We start from the raw sequence: 6495 nt of genomic DNA, 5'->3' as shown, positions 1-6495 counted from the left end.
GGTGCAGGCTCCCACCCTGGGGGTTTTTAAGAGGAGGTTGGATGACCACCTTACTGGGGTCATTTGACCCCAGTGCTCTTCCTGCCATGGCAGGGGGTCGGACTAGATGATCTGCTCAGGTCCCTTCTGACCCTAGAAACTATGAAACTAAACTATGAAACTATGAAACTGTAGAGGGATCCAGGCCAAGAGGCCATACTGGGGTGGAGCCCATGTGCCACATGCTCAGTGGGTGTCTCATTCTCCTATTTTCATATCTTCCCCTGCCACGACTTGGTATAACTGAAAAAGGTATCAGAGGGTGGTATCTCATTAGAGAGGGTGGGTCAGGACATCCAAGAGTCTTCTGTAGAGCTCCACCTCCCCTCCACCCCACCTCTTTCTATTTGGGTGTTCTGGTCAGTGCTTGGACTAGACGCCTGGCTGTACTGGGTGTCTGGCCTTGTTCAGGCAGAAGAGTCTGCAACAGAAGGAAACCACATTGCCTGGGGTCAGCACACCTCAGCTGCTTTGCTGCAGTTCTGCGGTCAGCAGTGTCCGGCCTGCATAAAGAAATGAATAAACTAATATAACTTAAATAACCATGTCTGTGCCTGCTTCAGGTCCTTCCTCGGCCCAGCAGGGTATCTTGACTGCCTTTCTCCAGGCAATCGGGGCTCCTTAGGGCTTGTACTTTATAAGGGCACAATCTGAACAGGCTAGTCTGTCCTGGAACGACCCCTTTGGGTAATGTGGGGCCAGGGGTATCATGAACTCTGGTGCATCCCCTAAAAGTACCTGACCTCCTGTGGTGAACAGAAAGGTACCAGACCTCCTGCAGCAGCAGTCAGGATTCTATCAGAGCGCCAGAGTGATCCTGGTCCACTACTTCAGGTCTTCAGCTCCGATGGAGGAAGGCAGCATGGGCCTTTGCCTATGTTGGTGTTCCCCCTTTCCTGGGGTTGGTGCCACCTTATGTGAGGAATTCTGGTTTGGTGTGGACCAGCCTGGCCCCCTGCTTGCTCTCATGTGTCCCGCTGCTGCTGACAGGTGTTGAGAGCCCTACAGGAGGTCATCAGCCCCTGCATCTGCTGCTTCTGGGTCCTAGGTGGTGCTTCCTGCACCAGCTGCCTGCCCTCTTCTTGAGCTGTGGCCCACGTCCACTTGGAGCCAGGATTCTGGCTCTCACCCCGGCCTGGGTGTGGAGGCAGAGGGAAGTCTGCTGCTTGCTGGCTGCCTGTCTGACAGAAGAGCAGAGCACATTGTTGGCTCATAGGCTCACTGCTTCTACACAAGCCCAGCCAGGGATCCACTGCCTGAGGACCACATCATCAGTCATCATCCTGGTGAGTATGGGGTTTGGCTGGGGCCCTGCTACATTGACACTTACCTGTTTCACTCGCAGGGAGTTCACTCATGCAGATTAATTCTCAGGCTGGACTTGGCAGGTGGGGGTTGGGGCAAGGAGGCTGAGCTGGTGTCATTGAGGAGAAACACTGCATGGAGAATCTTGACGCAGAGTCCCTGGAGTCATGTGCTCCTACACAGGGACTCTATTAGGCCAGAGAGCTTCTGGGAAAAAGAAAATGTGGGCCTGGGCTCTCAGGACCCCAAGGAGGGGAACCTGCAGGTCCAAGTAGGAGAGGGCTGCAAAGATCCATGTGGAGATATGGAGAAGAGCCTCAAGGAAGCATGAAGCTGAGGTGCATTGCAAAAGGTGCAGAGACAAACCTGGAGTAGCCAGGCAGCACTGAGAGGACTGGAGGCAAAGAGGCTGCACGGAGCAGTGCATTGGTATGCATGGTGAGCCACAGTATTTTTCGTCTGGCTTTGTTTATTATTAAGTATCTTAACTGAAGAGTGGCCAGGACTGGCTACTTCCAAACCTGGAGCAGAGGGGCAGACTTCTGCATCTGAGTGGTTGCTTCTCTGTCAAAGTTCATGAATTTAATGAACTTTTGATACTGGATCCTGTTCCTTTCCATGTTCATTCATAAATTGACAAGACTGGTTAGTAATTGATTTCCCTCAGTTCATGCTGCTTATCTCTATATCATGAATTAGTGGATATTTGAGTATTAATTGACTGGGTGCTGAACTTTGGGAGATGATACCCAGCAGATTAAGGGACCTTATCAAGTTGCCCTGATTTCTCAGGTGAAGGTGTGAGGTAATGGATGCTCTAACTAGGCTGACGTAGCTGAACTGAATTGATGGAAGAGTGAATTGTGGGCCTCCATGGATAACAATATCCAAGTAATTAATCAATTGATTAATTTTGTAGTTGTTTTGTTAGATGAAAGTGTTGATTAAAGTGGATTTCATTAAGGACTGAAGGAGCATTAGAAACTGGATTAAAAGATCCAAAAGCAAGAAAGAAATTGGTAACTAAATTACAGAATGAGATCAGCCACTGATGCCTTGAGAGGAAAGGGACACAGTGTAGGGAAGGAGGAGCCCTGCAAAACAACCACTCTGGGTTAAAGGCATTCCACTGGCCTCCGCATAATATTCACTTTCCCTTTTTCTATAATTACAAGTTGTAGCAGGCAAGACTGGAGGAGAGGTTGGAAATTAGACCTTGGCACTGGAGAAGTGAATATGATCAACAGCACCTTCTCACAGAGAGACACAACTATAGTGACCAATTCAAATAATTAACCAGTTTCCAAATGGGGTGGACAAATTCCGACAGGCCAGGTCCATCAGTGGGTATTAAACGTGATAGTGTTGCAACCTTAACATTCGAACCTTTGGGATCTCTGAGTGCTGGAAACTTTAGGGGAGAGGGACAGTGGATGGATCAATTTCCCTTTTGCCCAAGGAGGCCTACATTTCACTCTTCCTGCTCACATACTTTTTCCCATAGCATCCACTCTGCCACTATTAGATACAGGTTCCAGGGCTAGATGGACCTATGATCTGACCCAGTATGACACTTTTTTGTTAAAATGTGTCTGTCATTCTGAATACGTTGGTGTCATTCTTTATTTAATCTTCCATCTGATCTGAATGCAATCACAAATACATAAATTGGGAAAAAGAAAATTGCTTACCTAAACACTGCTCCAAGGAATCCAGATTATTTAAACCACCAGAGAAGAATTATGTTAACATTCTTCAATACGGTGACTTGATGTATGTTTGTCTCCCTTTAGTGGCTGGGTCTATCAACTATAACAGCTTCCTACATATACCTAAACAGTTACTTTTAGTTTAAAAGATAAAAGGCTGTGGTTTTAGTGCTACATTTCTCAGGCTAATTCCTTGCTGATACCCTTGCAACCTGTACATAGACACTGATTGTTACAATACCAACTTAAATGCAGTTGAAATAGGCCAGAACATCAACTGAGATAACTATCATCTGAGCAGTGCTGGTTTGTATCATGTGATGGTCTAGCCTTCCATGCATGCTCTTCAGCTGGCATTTTTTCCATTATGTGCATTTAACTTAATGTTATATGTGCACAAATTATTGCTTATATTTTTCAGATCTATCTCATATCTGGATGAGACTCAAGGTAATTTCCTATGGGGTGAGGGAAGTAAGAGTGGAGGTTAAAATAGAGCATGCTTGAAATATTTATATAGCTTCTCCTTTCATTTTCAGTTATTTCATTCCCTGGTGACAGTTTGAGCCACTCCCTGTCTCTGATGGCAGACACCAAGAAGAAACATGGCTGTAATTTTAAGAAGACATGATTGTTTTTAAAATCACATACAAAACCAGCCCCAGGAGTAGCTTGTTCCCTCTAAATCTGGATTTGTAGGTACACATGGAGCATCCCTATCTACCAGAAAGGAGGCTTAATGACTGCAGCAACACTGCCCAGTGCGAACCAGGTGCTGATGGAAGGACTGAGAACTGGATGGGCCAGGGAAGGGGTAAGCATGATAGCAATGAGTGTGGGAAATGCACACCATCCTACTTCCAGCCCCGTACAATTTAATTAGATAATGAATGTACCTTTACTTGGGATCCCGTGGGCAGGTGCAGTGAGGGAGTTCTTGATTTGTGTTGTCCAGGGAACTGCGATCTTCAGGACTCTGTCAGATTTGAGGACCAGGCTAGTGGTGTCTTTCATAGGAGAAAAATCTTCTACCCTTATGTGACCTTAGTGAGGAAATCTTCATGTATGTCTCCTCCAGAGTGCTTAATCACTAGAGAAATGATTTAGGCCTTTGTTATAAAAGCTTCATCTTCAGGGACTATTTATTACTTTGTTAATGAGGTTGCATTGAAGCTCAAAACCAAAGGAGAAAGTAATCCCAGTATTCTCCAGGAATGTTGGCCACTTGTCTTTTGTTAGAAAGATCCAGTGAAAGTCTCATGCCATTAAAAAAAATCATGCCAAACAAAGGCATGATTCTTTATGCCAAAGAAAGAGCATAAAGCTGTGGGCTAGAAGCAAAATTAATGGGGCAAAACTGATTACTAAGCTCTCCATCGCTCATGGCTGTGTCAAAAAGGTGAAAATACTTTGGGGAGGGGAATGAAAGAGGTGCAGCTGTTGCTGGAGCTGACAACATGGCAGATTGCAGCAGGAAAAGTGTTAACAAAAGGCTATCACATGAAGTGAAGCATTAGATCATCCAGTGCATTAGTACCTTGAAGGGACTTTTGAAGCAGCAGTGAGCTGTGCCAGAGCACATTAATGAGGAGGGGCTGGCTAGATAGATAAGATGCTGACCTCCACCTTTAGATTCATACAGCTAGCTTAGGAACAATTGAGGCAGCTGCATCAATTACAGTGATGCATGTTCTAAAAAAGCTAATATATGAGCTGAACTAAATCTGTAGGCAAATGAAATGGCACAGGCTGAGTACAGAAGAAACCACATGGTGGACTTAAGAATAAATAAAATATTAGGCAGGAGAGACTATGTCCTATCTGATGGATCTACAGTAGTGCACTTCTCTAGGGATACCAAAGCTCTTTACAATTTACAGGTGAAAGTATTTTTGTTGGAAATAACACCAAAGCTCCATTTCATTTTATCCTATTGATGGAGGATGGATAGAGCACAGTGAATAAAACCAAGAACCACTTCACCGCTTACACTACAGTGAGAACTGCCAAAAGCTTAACTGAGGTAGACTTTATGAGGACAATTAAAAAGACCAGCAAAATCTATACTCTGCAATGGGATATGGCTCAAATACTGAATAAATACTTTGCTTCAGTCTTCAATAACAGTGAAGAATTAACTGAAAACAATGGTAGGGGTACAAAACAGGAATGAGAGCATGGTTATGGAAATAATCACATCTGAGGTAGAAGCCAGACATACATTGCTTATTGTCACAAAATCAGAGGATCCAGATAATCTCCACCCCAGAACTCTGAAAGAATTGGCCTGTGAATTAGGAATTCCTTCAACAAGGATTTTTAATGAATCTGTCAACTCAAGAGTTTACAGTCTATGATTGGACTTTTATGATTAGGCAACTGTATTGCCTATTTTTAATGGAAAAAGTGTCACCTTGGCAGTTATAGGTGACTCCAATATTATGCAAGATCTAGGGACGGATATCAAAGGAAAGAATAATAAAGGATATGAAAGTAAACAGAAAATGGGATAAAACACAACATAGTTTTGTCTAAGAAACATTGTGTCAGACCAATCTAATCTCCTTGTATGACAGGATAACTGACTTACACTAGGGCAACACAGTGGACATTATCTATTGTGATTTAAGCAAAGCTTTTGAAACCAAACCCAATGAGAATTAGCCAAAGTGGTGAGGATGGAGATCAATGCTCTGAATATAAGGTAGATAAGGAGCTGGTTTAAAGGGATTCTACAACAAGTTATGCTGGAAGGCAAGTTATTGTACCGGAGACCCGTTGCTAGCGGAGTTCCTCAGGGATTGGTCTTTGAACCTATCCTGTCTACCATTTTCATTAGCAGCTATAGTAGAGAAACTATAGCTGTACTTAGGAAATTTGTGTATGACACTAATCCAGTGAGGGTGGAGGGAGAAGGGCAGGTTCTGCCAATACAGTAAAGGAGCACATTATTATACAGGAAAATTAGACCTTGTGGAGTAGAGCAGCATTTCTCAACCCATGGGTTGCAACCCAAAAGTGGGTTGCAAGAATATTTCAAAGGGTTGCGAGCTGCAGCAGGGCAGAGGGGCGGTGGGAAGGCACCTTCCCTTTCCATCGGGGGAAGGGGGCAGGGGAGAGCTGCTTGGCCAGGAGCCAGGAGATGCTGCCTGAGGGGTGGGGAGGGCCATGACCGGGCTGCCTGGCATGGTGTGGCAGTCCCAGCTCAGGGCAGCGGGGGTGCCGCAGGCCTCTCCTCCTCCTCCCTCCAGCCTGTGTTGTGGCTGGACTTGCTCTGCTGCTGCCTGCATGAGCCAGAGCCGCCGCAGCCACTGAACTCCAGCCCAAGCGGGATAAGGGCAGCTGGGGACCCCTTCAGCAGGGCTGGAGGGGGGCAGGGAGCTGCAGGTTGGGAGTGAAGGACACCAGCATGGCCCAAGGGGGCAGGGGGTAGAGGTGTAGG

The 6495-nt window shown here is 45.6% G+C and overlaps 1 protein-coding gene across 1 annotated transcript in view; it reads left to right on the top strand.

The window, feature by feature from the left end:
• The first annotated feature begins 181 nt into the window (after positions 1 to 181).
• Positions 182 to 6495, top strand: part of TMEM243 (transmembrane protein 243) — a 65326-nt gene continuing 59012 nt past the window's right edge. The window contains exon 1 of the mRNA XM_019509515.1: positions 182 to 3867. The gene's annotated coding sequence lies outside the window, so the exon portion shown is untranslated. The remainder of the gene's footprint in view (positions 3868 to 6495) is intronic.

The sequence above is a fragment of the Gavialis gangeticus genome, unplaced genomic scaffold (genome assembly GCF_001723915.1).
Source record: "Gavialis gangeticus isolate Ggan-Ray unplaced genomic scaffold, GavGan_comp1, whole genome shotgun sequence".
Lineage (NCBI taxonomy): Eukaryota > Metazoa > Chordata > Crocodylia > Gavialidae > Gavialis > Gavialis gangeticus.
This window is presented reverse-complemented; position numbering and strand designations above follow the sequence as displayed.